This window comes from Bombus bifarius, unplaced genomic scaffold, assembly GCF_011952205.1.
Source record: "Bombus bifarius isolate JDL3187 unplaced genomic scaffold, Bbif_JDL3187 scf7180000008140, whole genome shotgun sequence".
Taxonomy (NCBI): Eukaryota; Metazoa; Arthropoda; class Insecta; order Hymenoptera; family Apidae; genus Bombus; species Bombus bifarius.
Window position 1 is genome coordinate 784,566 of NW_022884468.1, and position 15,273 is coordinate 799,838.

At 30.9% G+C, this 15,273-nt stretch overlaps 1 protein-coding gene across 3 annotated transcripts in view; it reads right to left on the reverse strand.

The window, feature by feature from the left end:
* The window catches only part of LOC117208557 (tyramine receptor 1-like), a 99,886-nt gene that overhangs the window by 63,106 nt on the left and 21,507 nt on the right, over positions 1-15,273 (reverse strand). Inside the window, exon 1 of one of the 3 annotated variants that reach the window (XM_033449776.1) lies at positions 8,614-8,917. The exons of the other annotated variants lie outside the window; for them this stretch is intronic. The gene's annotated coding sequence lies outside the window, so the exon portion shown is untranslated. Of the gene's footprint in view, positions 1-8,613; positions 8,918-15,273 lie in introns of those variants that run through there. 3 annotated transcript variants of the gene reach the window in all.

Sequence of the window (15,273 nt, forward strand, 5' to 3'; positions counted from 1 at the left end):
ATAAGGGAAATTCGCTCGACACACCCCCGAGTCAACGAGACTCTCAAGTCAAATAGCTTCACTGAACAAGCTTCGAGTGTGCCAGTCTAATTACTACATTTGATCCAGACTCGGTCCGCATGATAATGGTAATTGTAATTAGAAAGTTGTAATTGTCGACTGCTTTGATGAAATTGTTGCCTACGAATGTACGGACCATATGGGATTGTTCATTGAAACGAATTGTTTTATTTCAAATGTTTGTAGATTCGTCCTTTTGTCGTGTAATATTTAAGAACGAGTCTGTGTATCATCTCAGTTATACATATTAAAATTGAAATTCATTTAGTTAAATTTTTTAGTTAAAATACAATTTGATATCGGAAATTGTTTTTAAACCTTCTTTTTCTATATTGAAACTAAATTTTTTACAAGGCTTTAAATTTACAACAGAACATTCTGATTCTGTTACATTTTATTATTCTAGCATTCGAATAATACAACATCTAAGCAAATATAGATAGACTTGTATTTAAAAAAACCTGTATTAAATCTTTACTATTCTTTTTGCGTTCTCTCTTCTCTATTGTATGTTGTGTAGAATTGTAAAAATTGTTCAGCAAAATGAATACAGCGGATTAAATAAATGATAGGAATTGCAATGTCTTGAAATAAAATACGTGGTCGAATAAATTTACAATAGGGTAGCTAGTAATTTGCGATTTGCACCCTCCACTTTGTGTCGTTGCCACGAACGCCGTTGCACCATATAATCCAACCAGTACACGTACAACAACTTATGTAGTTCCATTGTACGTCATCTTAATTGGTCACCTCAACTGTTCTCTGTTCACTCGTCGAATCTCGCTTTCGCCTACTCGAATTTGGATTCATACGCTGTACACGACTTATGTATACTCTGAACAGAATATAATGTAGTTCTGTACTAAATATTCTACTTTACTCAACCTGACACAGCTCTCGTATAAGCTATTACGAGTTTCCTTTTACGAGCTGACTTTAAACACTGGCGACAAATATTATTGTAATAAATTGATATTGATAAACAATTTTCCCAAATGATAGAATATTTCGAAGATGACATTAATTTGCATGTTAAAATTGTTCGCTTGTTTGTAATACTTTTTTATTTGGAAAAGCAGTTTATTGTCATGCAACTGCAATATATGTATGTAAAACACACAAACAAACGAGAAACCAATTATTTTCAAAACGTCACGAATTATTTATTTTATTCGTTATATAACGCGTGTTATAATATAGAAAAAGCAATAGCTACAAATGATCAAATCAAACAGCACGAGAAGATAATAAAATAAAATATAGTTTATTCGTGAGTGTTCCATTTATTCGTACATGCGTAGGACCCTTTCGCTCAATTGAACTAACACTATTAGCGATATTTTATACGCCGAAACTTCCAGCGTATAAGTTGCTAATGTTAATAAATTTTCTTGCATAGTAGTAGCGATTTTGTCAAAGAAACAAGTGAAATTTTATAAGTCGATTTTACGAATTAAAACATGAACTTTTTCCACGTTTTGATGTCTAGAATCAACGTTATAAATACTCTGGAACACCCTATAGATATTGTCGAATGATAATAAAAATATAGAAGAAAATTTGTCAGCTTATTCATTGCATTGTACGCAGATATCAATGTATTTCCAACGTAGAACTAAATTGTTTGCAATTTAAAAAATAAATTTTTGTGCATGAACCTTTCTCATTCCTTTGATGCTTAGAATAACATCGTGTGTAAATATCGCCCGCTAATAATTAATTATATAAATAATTAAAAAATAAAGTCTCTTAAAGAGAAATAATATCCTCGAGTTTTCATTGCAACAATTTCATTTATATCAATGAACAAAGTTAACAAAATCATCACCCCTAATTGAAGCTTTATTTCATTGAAATATTTCAAATGTAACTTTCGAGCACCAGCGTAACAATTAACTTCTGTTATTAATTAATTGCATATTATAAACTTTGAAGACGTTTATTCCTGTTAGCATCGTTCCCGTCAACGTTTATATAGCATTAGGCCCTGTTTTCCAAAAATAAATCTTCCACTCAAAAAATATTGCCACTGTATTAAATATAGCCACTATAAATCTTCGAAATCGTTTGACGCGTCTATCGGGCTAGTAGCAGCGATGATTAAACGCTTGCCGATTCTTCCAATTGAATCATAACCAATTTTCGCCATTTCCTCGAATAGATTTTCGCCAGCAGAAGCGAACGACATGCTGCAGTTGTACGCGTGCCCGGTCAAAAATGTTTGTTCTCCCAAAACAGTGACGATCGAACTTCTATATGGCCCGAGTGAAACATTACCGACATCGTCGCTACGTAGAAATATATACGGTTTCTGTGGGAGCATTAGAGCTAGTAAACTACCCGCAACGAGCAATAACTTTCCTCGACCACGCGTAATGGCCATAAAAACCGGCGCTGTTCCACCACGAATGAGATTTGCAAAATAATTCGCATGGATCTTAACCGCTAAAAGCTACAATGTTCTCGGCTATCGTTCTTCGTAAAGTTTTGTCACGATGTGCCAAAAACTGTACTCAGAACGCGGGATACTTTTGTAGCGTGTGAAATAAACAGACGTATGTAGACGTATGACGTATGTATGTATGAAGGCTTGGCACGATGTTCTTGAAGGCGAACGAAGATTAATTATTGCATAAAATTATTTATCATGTACGAAATCCATGAAGGGAGTACACAACGGATGGCAGGACGTTCTTAAATTTGAATGAAGATTAATTATTGTATAATCACTTACACATTTCTGCTCATACGTATCAGAACACGTAACACAGCTCATACGTAACATGTGATTTAGTTTTACAGACAAAAGATTAATTGGTCAGAGTTTTGTTCTGGTACAAGATGAGAATTTTAAGTACGTGTGACTCAAATACGTAATCTCAATCTTCTGATCCAAATCTCATTAAAAAGTTTGATATGAGTTATATACTGTGTAAGGCAGAAGGAGTAATATCATCGGCAAGAGGAGATTCTATATGGAAAAATAAATAAAAAGTATGATATGAAATTTTTCCGTTCGTTCGAATAAGAAGATTCTGTGAAGTATAACTATTTCGTAAAGATTTTTTAGTGATAATTTCAGAATCCTCAAGCTGAAAAAAAAGTTATATTCGATGTTTACTATTCTGAAAATTTGACAACACAGTTTGTAGGATAGTTTTCACCGATTCAGATCTGTCTGTAAAAGCTATAATAAACGCATTTTAACCTTTGCTAGAGAAATAACATGAAATCTTATTGCAAACGTGCTTCTGTTTCAAATCGCGATTTTTTTAAATAAAATTTTTATCTAAATGAAAAGATATTAAATTTTTTGCTCAACAATATAATTATACGCGAAAGGAAGTCAAATGAAGATAAAAGGGAGTTCATAGTCGTTCTTTTTTTCTCTAGAAACAGATGTAATCAAGAAAAAGAAGGAGAAAATTATTTCACCACAACCTTCTCCTTTTACATTTCTCTAAACTAAAAAAAAAAAAAAAAAAAAAATACATACACACAATGCTTTGTTACTTAAAACTCTTATATTTTATTTGTATCTTTCGATATAACAATGCATGTCGTAGAAATACGCAACCTTTTTACTGTATCAATTAATCGATTCTTAATATCGTATACTTTATAACATGTAGAATGTTTCAGAAAGTTGGGATCAAATAACTTAAAAAATGACAGTAAACACTGTTCATTTATCATTAGTTTCAGATATATAAGACGTTCTGATCAGTAAAGTATTACCTACCTATGTCCGTACCATATGTTCTATATGACTCCCATTCATTTCAACACAACCTTCGTCGCGCTTCTTCATAGAACCATTATTAAAATATGATGTGAGAGTAAACTGAGGAATAATTCTACGCGCACATGGACGCTGTGATACAATAATAAAATGACAAAGTACATTCTTTTGTCACTGTTACTGAATGATATTGGTATTATGCTTGATTTAACGATTTACTTGACAATTGGTATATAGACGCACGCAATAAAGCGTGTTATGCGGTTACAACTCATACTTGAAAACCTATTACAACTTCGAAACTGGTGATATTCAGACGTTTATTAAAATCTTTTTTTTTATTGTTTTTATGAATACTGCATGCTGTTGAAGATTGAGCCCAACTTTTTCGAACAACTTGTATAACTACTTTGTTATAATCAGTATATATATATATTGTTATTTTATGTATATGAACTGTTTCGATTTTCTTCTCTGGAGATAGCGTCGAATCTTAAATTATCGATATTAGGCTGCAATTGTTTAAAGATGCGTAAATTGAATTTTCGTTTTTACTTAAGTATTCATTTCGCACGTAATATCCACGTATATACATATAATAACTGCATCTAGTATAAAATGAACTAATATTATTCACGATCGTGATTGTTTTATTTATTTCGCACATAATTTTTATCGATTTTATAAATCAGCATATTTTTCATTATTAAAATTGTAAAATTTCGAACTATCCTTCCATATTCAATCAAAAAATGAGAAAACCAAAAAGTAAAAGAAACATATGTAATTTTTACGTCTGCTACCTCCTGGTACCTTTATTTTAATTAGTATGCACGGTTTTGAGCAACAAATATACGCTACGCGCAAATACATACATAATATATATCATGTACAATTTACCTGAGTATCTTCTTTTCTTCTTATTTATATACGAAATTCGATGTCGATACGAATTTCTAATGTCCGATCTCTGGTCCCGTTCTTCTAACATATTATCGTTGGTGATAATTAATCGTTCTAACTAATATACTATATTCGGCGAGAAATTTAATTAGAATTATTCCCGTTAACAAAATCCCGTGGAGAACCAAGTACATGATCCGAACGAATTTGATATTGAAACTTTATGATTTATGCATTCCAGAGAATTTAATATCCGAGTTCCCCAGCGTTTCGTAAATTGATTTCGTTCACCTGTGCCCGTATTTTCCAAGAAATTGACGCTGTCGAAACTGTTAATAATAAACTATTACTAGGCGAATAATTATCGATAGTAAAGCGATTTCGGACTATGTAAACGAGGAATTTAACGCGAGGAAATGTAATATGTAGTTGTGATTTGTAATATTCCCGATGCCTACAGGCATCATAAATTAGCATTCACGGCATTAAGTAATATTAGTATCCTGCTATGTACGTTCATCTAGCAATTTCTAATAGATTGGAGATACGGAAACGAGCAACGTCTGTTGAAAAGATATATGTATTTTGATATTTTGCAATTCATCATATAAAACGAGGTAACGTATTTCGAAATTTTCTTATTTAGAATACCTTACTTTCTCCTCCTAAACAACACTACTCATTCCTCGTTTAGCGTGCCCGGTAGAAAAATTTCGTTCTTGTTTCTTGTTGCCCGCTTTATGTCGCCTAGCAGTCGCTCTAGTTTTTTTCCTCATTTTTATTGCTAATTACGAACGAGCTGTTTCAGGATTTGGGTCATCCACTCAACTTCTGCTTGTTAGGGCAGAGAGGAAGATGCACCATCGGATTCTGCCAGAATTCATCCATTTCCTTCTACTATTTTGCATTTCTCCGTCACATGTACACTGCACTGTATTAAATTAAAATTATTTGCATATTTTATATTTAGGAACTGCCATGTGTCTTAAGATTGATGAAATTGTTTACTGAATATCAACGTAGCATTAGACAAAATGAATATTCAACAGATTATTCGTCTTCGAGCGATAGCACGAATATTTGATTTTCTTTAGGATATCTTTTCATCGCATTCGACTAAATATGGCAATAAAGATATTGCCTGCATGGCAATGAAATATTGTATATAGTTTTATAGCAATAAAACGAGAACTTTTAAATCATGTGATATCATAATCGTCCCTTGGCAAATACGAAGACGGTACCGATCGAAACAAATTCAAGATAGTCTAAAAGAATTAGAAAAACAAAGACATTTTAAGAAAGGACTAAAGATTCTGACGCAATATCTCATGATAAAATAGACGATATTTCACGAAATTCGATTGAATCTACCTTCGATTTGCCAGCTTCATCTTTCTAACATCCTCCGAAATATCTCTCGCGTGACCCTATCCTGTCCATTATGTTGAAATTGTTACAAATTCTTTCAAACGGCGAACAACCTCTCGCTGAAACCCTTTTCATCGAGAAGATTATTTGGCGCCATAAAAAGCAACCCGGGATTGTGAGGGTTAAGCCGCGTTTTCAAGGGCTGAAAGCAGCAGCCACGGTGGCACAGGTGCTCGTTACCGAGACTCGAACGCACCTTCCGGTTTTATTCCAAGGGATTCCGTGGGTGGGCAATTCAACTTTACGACCACCTGGTGCGAACTTCAAGAATATGCGATATAGCCGTACCTACCACCTACTTTTCGATTAAATGCCTGAAAGAACGACCTTTTCAGTCTTTACGGGACCAATAACATCGCAACGCATGGATATTAGAAGGTCCTGATTATTCCAACACAAGTAAAATCATCGAAGTTCAGCGAATAAGATTACTTTCTGCAAAATATTTCATGTACGATATAGTTTCGGTAAGTCGTTCGAAGAAGTTTACGTCTTCAACAATTGTTGGTCCAATTTTGGATTAGCATTTTTGTTATCTTTATGATTGGGAATTTTCTACAAGTTTTATCTTCACGTTCTTTTTCTTCTATTATATTTCAATTCATAAAACGTCATACTTTTATTGAAAAATGTAATCGAGTTGGTTAGTGCTATAATCTTCAACGTGTTTCGCAATATCGATCAATCTATTCGTGTTGCAAGTTCTTCGCGTTGATACATGACTGTTCAAATATTTGTATGCCTTTTGCAATGTACATGGTCGTAATTAATAAATATCTTTTTCCAATTTGTTTCAAACCAATAGAATTATGATACTGATGTCGTATCGCTACACTATTTATATTATATTTCAAATATTTTCATATAACATTAAAAGTATGTTACTGAAATTTTCCATGAAAGTGTTGCAATATTTTCATGATACTTGAATTATATTGTTTTCGCCTACTATAGTTAAGACGTCGCGTTGTTTCGATTTCGACGATATGAGAATACTGTATAAATACTACTACTAAATTTAAATTGAATCATGTGCTTGCACTTACACGGTCTCCTTATAATAGAACGTTTGAAGAACAGAGTGTTCGAATAGTAAGGTACACATTCTGATAATAGGTGTTCAGATAGGAGAGGTTGTACGATATTCCCATTTTAAAAGATATTACCACGATAAATTTGAATTGAAGTGTTCACATATTCAAGGTCCTAAAAAGCGCTTGCATAGGAAGATATACTATTATGAAATTCCTAAACTCAAAGTTTGGTAAATTCATCCAGTTCATGCGATTATAATATCACATTATGCTCTGGTTCTATGCAACTTTTGAACGTAATTTAATACGCTATTACGGTCTGTGAATTATATCAATTAGTAGTTGCAGAGTGGTACCCGTGAGCTGATCATTATCCAGTTAATGATCAATAATGTAAAGATTAATAGCCAGATACATTTATTAACGCCATTCATCAAAAATACGTAATTAACGAAATACATTAGATTATTATAAATCATTTAGTAATCAAACAATGGAGACATTTACAATACATCTGGTTATATATCAAAGTTCCATGTAAATGAAAGTTCTCGACGTTGTTATACAAATTGGAATAAAATTTAAAGATCTTGTAATTGTACTAAGAAATTACAAATGAAAAAACCAACGACGATTTTACTTCTTATCGTAATAAAATTAACAAGCAACTTTGAAATTCAGATTCGTTGTTTAAAATCATTGCATTACTATCGTCTAGATATCATAAAGAATACAAAAACTTATGCTTATTATAAACTATACATAGTAAGATACACAATATTTTTTTTATACCTTTTTTCACTGAATTTCATAATAGTCGTATTTCGTAAATCAGATATTTGTATACTTTCAACTTGTTTTATTCCATCTTTACAAGCTTCATTTCCTTTCTTCGTAAACTGATATTTTCAATCGAAACCGTACCTTTCTCAGCAAGCACAACGATTTCATCTCACAACTTCGATCAATTCTGTACTTTATGTTCACTTGCTACTAGCGGAATAGACACAAGACTAGTCGTAAACCCAATGTCAAGCGGTAGCAACTTTCAAATATCGACACTTCTTGAAACGGAACAACTTACTGACGTGTACAGCACCTTACAGGGTTTATGGTCACCATTTCACGAACATACATTCTCTAATATATCTAATAGAAAAAGATTTCGAAGCATGTACCTAATTTTTAAAAAAAGGGCATACAATAACCAATAATCTATCAGTATTTTTTAAAAAAGCTTTTTTAATTTTAAAAAAGCATAAAGAAATCTTGGTATAAGTGCACAGATCTCATGAGGAAGAATTTTGAGTTTTATGCAACTTAATTGAATTATATTCAGAAAATTCGATAATTTAAATAACGTGTGACATGATTAGTGCCGGCAATCGAAATTCTACTTCTAAATGGTAATATATTTACATTGTTCGTGTAAAACATTACCTTTCATCGTGAAGTGTTCCTCGTCCACTTTTGTACAACTTTTCCACAACAGGTTCATAAAAATTCTCAAGATTACGTTCGGTTTCTGTTTCGTCCACGTGTGTATCTACGTACATTGTTCGTCTCCATGTGTTTATGTTTGTTTCACAGAACGAAAATGAAAAAGTACGAAAGCGTATCCGATCAAGATTTCACACATAGTATTGTCACAGGTGTTTCCGATGCGGTTTAGCGAATGGTTGAATTATTGACCGACTGAATAGAAACGAAAGAGATTCGCTTGGTATACTTGCCGAAGTTCTAAAGTGACTGGATGCCTGTTTCAAGAGAGCACGTAACAGACATTATCGTTTGGCAAATCCTCACAAGTCACGTATTCTCTACGACCAGTTGATAACGTAGCAGACAAAATTCTAACGGCAATTCGATTTCAATGACGCTTTGTACCACATTCGTATTCACGCAGTATAAATCTATGAACGCTGCTGTATTTCGCGTATTTTGTCGAGGCTGTACATTGTAGACGTAAATGTGCGTTACCAGATGTGGACTATCTATCGACAGATTTAAGAGATTATTTTTAGGACGTTTGAAGCGTAGCAGTAATAAAATCAGGTAAACGTATGATATCTTTCGATCGTATAAATGAAAATATAAATCTATCTTTATTCGTGTTACGTATTTGGATATGTATCCTAAACAGATCTTGTCATTTTTTATTTAGAGCTCAGTTTATAAATATTTCTCAAATATCAGTTGCATATGTAATATATTATCTTGTATAGATAAAAAATAATTTATGTTATAAAAGTTTCTATACAATTGATTTATATTTATACGATTTATAGTTTTATCTAAAAATTGAATATTTTCCAATACGCGTTATATTCGAATCATTTCGCTCATAAACTTGTTGATCATTCGATCATTGCTTATTTTTATTTCAAATCGTCTGTAAGACATTTGTCTACATTTTCAATTAATTTCGGTTACTGTAACAATGATACGTAATTTCACCATTGCATAGCAAATTTTATTCACAAAGATGGCCTTTAGAGGTAGTATCGTTGCAATTTTGTTATACTTTTTGTTTTAAGTTGTATCATTAGGTAATATTACCACGAGGGCACGTAACTTATATTATCATTTGCTAAATAGACAGAAGTCACGTATTTTCTGGTTATATAATGAGAATAGATAATGCAGCAGAAAAGTCAGAAATATAACGACCATTTTAATTCTTATCATTTTTATAACAATGCTTAAAGGACATTAATCCTTTGGATTTTTGCGCATTATACATATAATAATTGTAGGAGTTAAAAAATATATAGTGATCTAAATATTTTCGAGAATTATTAACAAAAAATATACAAACGATTTTATCTTGAGTTCTGTGTATCATAAGAATAATATAAATTTCGCGGATTTTATTTTTACATAAAGTTCAGGATTAAAAAATATTGTTTTACCCGATAAATGAATTTTTGTATTTTGTATTTGGAATTGTAACTACTGTTGAATATTACCTATATATCGACAAATGGCATAGCTAAAAAGTTCTCTATATCTTTTATTGCCAAACTTTTAATGTTGTAAAGTCAGCTAACAACCATTATGGTTATGCTATGAAATAACAATAACTGTTAAAAGTTAGTTTAAGTTTCTGAATGAGCTAGTTGCTATTGACACCAAGAGTATAATTCTCTAATAATACTTAATCTCAAACAGTATCTTAGAACATTTACTACAGCAATAATCTTATCTTTTAAATGAGATACCTGATGTACATCTGAATTAGACTTTATATTAAATAAAATATTGAAATTGGGTACACTAAAAATTAGATACGCTAGTAATTAACTACTCTTTTAGTTTTGATATATACAATATACAAATACGCATATGTATATAATCAATCTTAAGACGAATAAGTTAGGTGATTCTTCTGAAAAAAAAGATCCAAAAAATGCCTACTCATAACGTAGCCTAAAAATATGTACAATGTATAGCCGGTTTTTTGTGTACACTATTAGTTTGCTAATTATTGAAAATTTCAAAATTTATGGCAATATAATATTCACTTGTTAATATTTATTTGTTTATCGAAGAATATCTATCTTTTGTAAAAATATATGTTTATAAAATATTTGTGAAAATCTGTTATTTGCGTCTGCCTGTACATATTTGACCTTCTAAGAAAGTTCCTTCCAATATGCTAAAGCAGTTTCTCAAGATATCAGACCGACTCTTAACTTAGCACTCTTCTTTGTCTGTTACGAGTTAAAGCTGAATCGCAACATTCTTACGAGTTTAGAATCCTTGGCATTCTATGAACAAAAGGAAAATGCTAAATCGAATTCAGCGTTAAATGTATTTTATGTATCTTTTGCTATTATACTATTGATGAACATTGAAAATAATGACGAAGTATGAAGATCTTATTGGCCGAATAGATTACAGTGTATCATACTTAAATTATAATCATTATTCCATTACAATAATGAAATCCAGCAAAATAGTCAGTATAAAACAATTCAGATAATTCTGATAATTTTGTTTATTTTCTCAAACAGTTGCGTTTCAACAGAAATTGTTTCGCTTTATAGTAGTTGAATATGATAATTTTCAAGCAAATTTTATTTTATCTGTTCCATAGAAAACAGATTGATTTTATTGAATGAAAATTATAAAAAAAACATATGTTATTCTATATATAATAACGATACTATTCTAAATATGTATACCATTCTGTAATCATAATGTTTAAAATGATACTTTCCATTAAATTAAATTCAGATATTATTTGAGAATCATTTGCTCGATAATTGGACAGAAAAATATTAGCTTGTTATTAGAGACACGTATATTTCTCAAAATAGAGACAATAAAACGGCGTTGTTATCAAGATCACTGCCGAAGCAATTCAATTTTTATTAAAAAAAAATCCATAGTTAACGTTTTGAATAAATAGCTCGATAATTAAATCAAGTATAGCATTTCTGATAACGCGTATTATTTACTGACCTTTTGTTGTCGCTGATAGTACAACAGATTTACTAGATTTCAAAAGCAATTCAATATTCGTGTTAATGTATCGTATCAAAACACAGCTTGATAGATTGACGATTATATATTTATAAAATAAATGAAATATAGATTGACCAAAATATTGAATCTTTTTTAATCTTATACAATTTTACTATATAATAGCTTCTATAATTTTCTTGTTATTCATTAGTATTAAAATAAAAAAATACAATCTTTCACAGCTATCTTTATAACAAAAACAGTTTAAGCACTATATGTAAATTTAGTGGCAACTGATACTCTCTAGAGTAACAGGGCTTACGTATCTCGATTAATAGCAGTAAGTAGTATAGGTAAGTAACTATACGGACGTGAATACCAGTTTCGAGTTCAAGTAGCACGGACTATAATATTGATTAAAGTACTTTTCATTTCTATGTAATACTTGCGATAGAAGTAAGTTATATGCTTCGAATGAAATTATCTCTCGTTTATATAAATATACAATAATTGTTTAGTTTCGACTATTTTAAGGTACACTATATCTTCGACAGACACGATTATTCAAATAGATCATTTACAGTCACATACAGATGAATGCAAATTTTGTGACGTGAAAAGAAGTCAGGCGACTATTTTAAAAATGTACTAAAAGATTCCCATGAATATGAAATATAGTTGGAACATGCTGTGCGAACCGCGATAACGTTATGGAAGTTGCATCTATATACACATAAACGACTGATCTCTGCCAACCAATAGAAATAAATAAATATATATATATACACATGCATATTGCACGATTTCGGTGCAAATATTCAGCGACGTTATCTAAATAGACTGATATAGGTTTCGTATCATTCCTCGTTTCCTGAACGAAATTTTTTATTTCAAAAGTAAATACCCGATATCTTCCACGTGATTGTATTTCAATGCAATACACCTTTAATATCGGATTGATCGAAATTTGTTTTTAATTTTCTCCTATTTATAATTATTCCTTTGATCTTCACTTTGCCCTGTACGATATTTACCTAATAATAAACATAGAGGATCATTAATGTCTGATTTTGATTTAAAAGAAATTTTGTTTAATATTAACATATTTTTAAATATCTTCAAAATAAAACATCAGAATATTTTTATACTGTATGTCATAAAATTTCAAAATTTCTAAATAATAGCTTAACACTTACGCAATGATAATAAAATCAATTAATACTTAGATTAATATTAAAATAATATTAAAATAATATTAGGATATTGGACGTCGGAAAACAGTGAAAAAACGCTTTAGAAATCGCTATCTCACGTACGAACAGTGTATCAAAACGGATATTTTTCAAAACTTTAACATCATCTACGCTGTCTCGAGATTAGTTCAATCGTGTTCCAAGATTTATTGCAAACCTAAGATCGTAAACATCGTGACTGCAGCTGGAGGATCCGGGTTGAGTATAATTTACGATTGAAGTAGTGGAACAAAATGACATAAAGCTTCAAAGTCGTTTTAGGAATGATGATCTTACATTACGGTAATGAGTGTGTCTCGAAGACTGCTACACCTCTAAAAATAGGCAATATGAAAATAAAATGAAAAGAATGAAATAAAATAAATGGGATAAAATAAAAATAAAAATAAAAATAGTTTTACGTTATATATTTAAAAAAAAAAGATAACATGTCTTTGCAGTTTGAGAACTTGATATATAAGTAAATACGAATAGACGAGACAAATAGATATAGATAGAAGACAAATTTTCGTGCTATTGGTATGAAATATTTGTCGAGTGTTTTAGGATATTAAATGTTATTGGAAAAGTAATATACTACTCTAAAAGCACGTGACGGCAAGGCTAAAAAGATGGAATTTTAAGAAACTAGAATATTGGGAAGCTGGAAAATCACACTGTTGAAAAATAGTAGTAAAAGGAAAGAATTGGAGTGCCAAAATGAGCATATCGATGGAACAAAGAAAGACAAAAACTAGAAATCGGGAAACTAAAAAATTGGAATATCGATGAAGTAGAAGTCTATAGGATAGTAAAAAGAGCAGAAAATTAGAAAGCTAAGAACTCAAGAATCGGGACAGCAAGGTTCAATTAGCTAAATAATTAGCTACTATCGCTTCATACATTTTAAACGAATTTGAATATTCTCTTCTCACTTATAATTTAGAAAGAAATGATTCTTTAATTCGATATATAAAATTACTCTGGATTTATATATTGTGTCATAACGTTATTAACCAAACAATAAGCTACTATCTAAATTTTAATTTTTGCAGCAGAAATTGACTGATATAAAATTAATATAAAAATAAAAAAATCTTTAATCGATATAAGTGTCAATTAAGCATTTGATTGGAACGGAATAACGTTCTCGAAATCAAACACAAGAGAAGCTGAATAATTCCTTCGTTTCGTAAAGAAATTGTGTTGTCAAGAAAATTGCAGGACAAACGTACTGAAAACACAGAAAAACCGTGTTCGTAGTTTCTTTCCAAACGACCAAAAAGGTAGAGTGGGATTCGCGCGTCAATCAAACAGACTTGTAGCACTATCGTGTCTAGCAATCGTATGGAATTGCGAACGTTTCGATCTATTCCGGAAATTCAAAGGGTGCGTTAAAATTTCCGACATCTCAAAATCTCATTGCACATGCTATTTGCCTTTTTCAAAAACGATCTGCGAGTACACATATATGTGTTTGGAGCATCTAAAAGTCATCGGTCAAATAAGCTTTAAAAAGAGGGAACGCTAAAATAATTTTTTTAAATAAAACCAAACGATATGGAAATGTAAAAATATTCAATAAAGTAAATAACAAAGGACTAAAAGTAGAAAACATATAATAAAAGATATATATAAAAGCATCCTTTAATTGGAAAAATTTAATTCATAACAAGATACAAAACAACGTATTAATTGTAATTTAATTTCGTGTAGATTATAATTTCGTAGTTGTTATTGAAATATTTCGTGCATAAATTCGAGAAAACTTGTCTCTTGAAAAACAATTACCAATGTAGAAATATCTCGCCGAGGCAGCGAACTTAAGAGTATGACTTTGTCTTGCACTTCTTTTATAAAACTTTTCCTAGTCTCATAATTTATATGTTTTGTAATAGCTGAAGATTTTCCTGGTAAAACGCATATAATTTGCTAATTAGTTCTCATATTCGTTACTTGGTTTAATGTTAACGTTATGCATCGAGTTAATTTCTCCGTAATTTCTGCAATATTTTTGCAGCTTATATGAGTACTTAAATCTCTCCCTACTTCTTAAGCGTTTTGAATAAAAGATGAATGTCAAGTGACTCGTGTTACAGTAATTATATCTAACTTGTTCTAAAGTTATAAAATATGCGCAGTGCAAAGGATATAACTAAAATTGCCTACAGCGAACATATGAAAGCACGTAAGTTTGAATTCAAAAGCATCTCCACATTTGGTACTATCTACGTTCGAAAAAGGTTAGTTCTACTTAATATCAGGAGCTGTTGCTTACAAGCTTTTATATTTTTTTTCTTAACTACTACTTTTCCATTACTTTCGATGTTATTGTTATAATATCACTATATGATGTAATTATTTAAAAAACTAATAAAATTGGACAAGTGAAATTAAA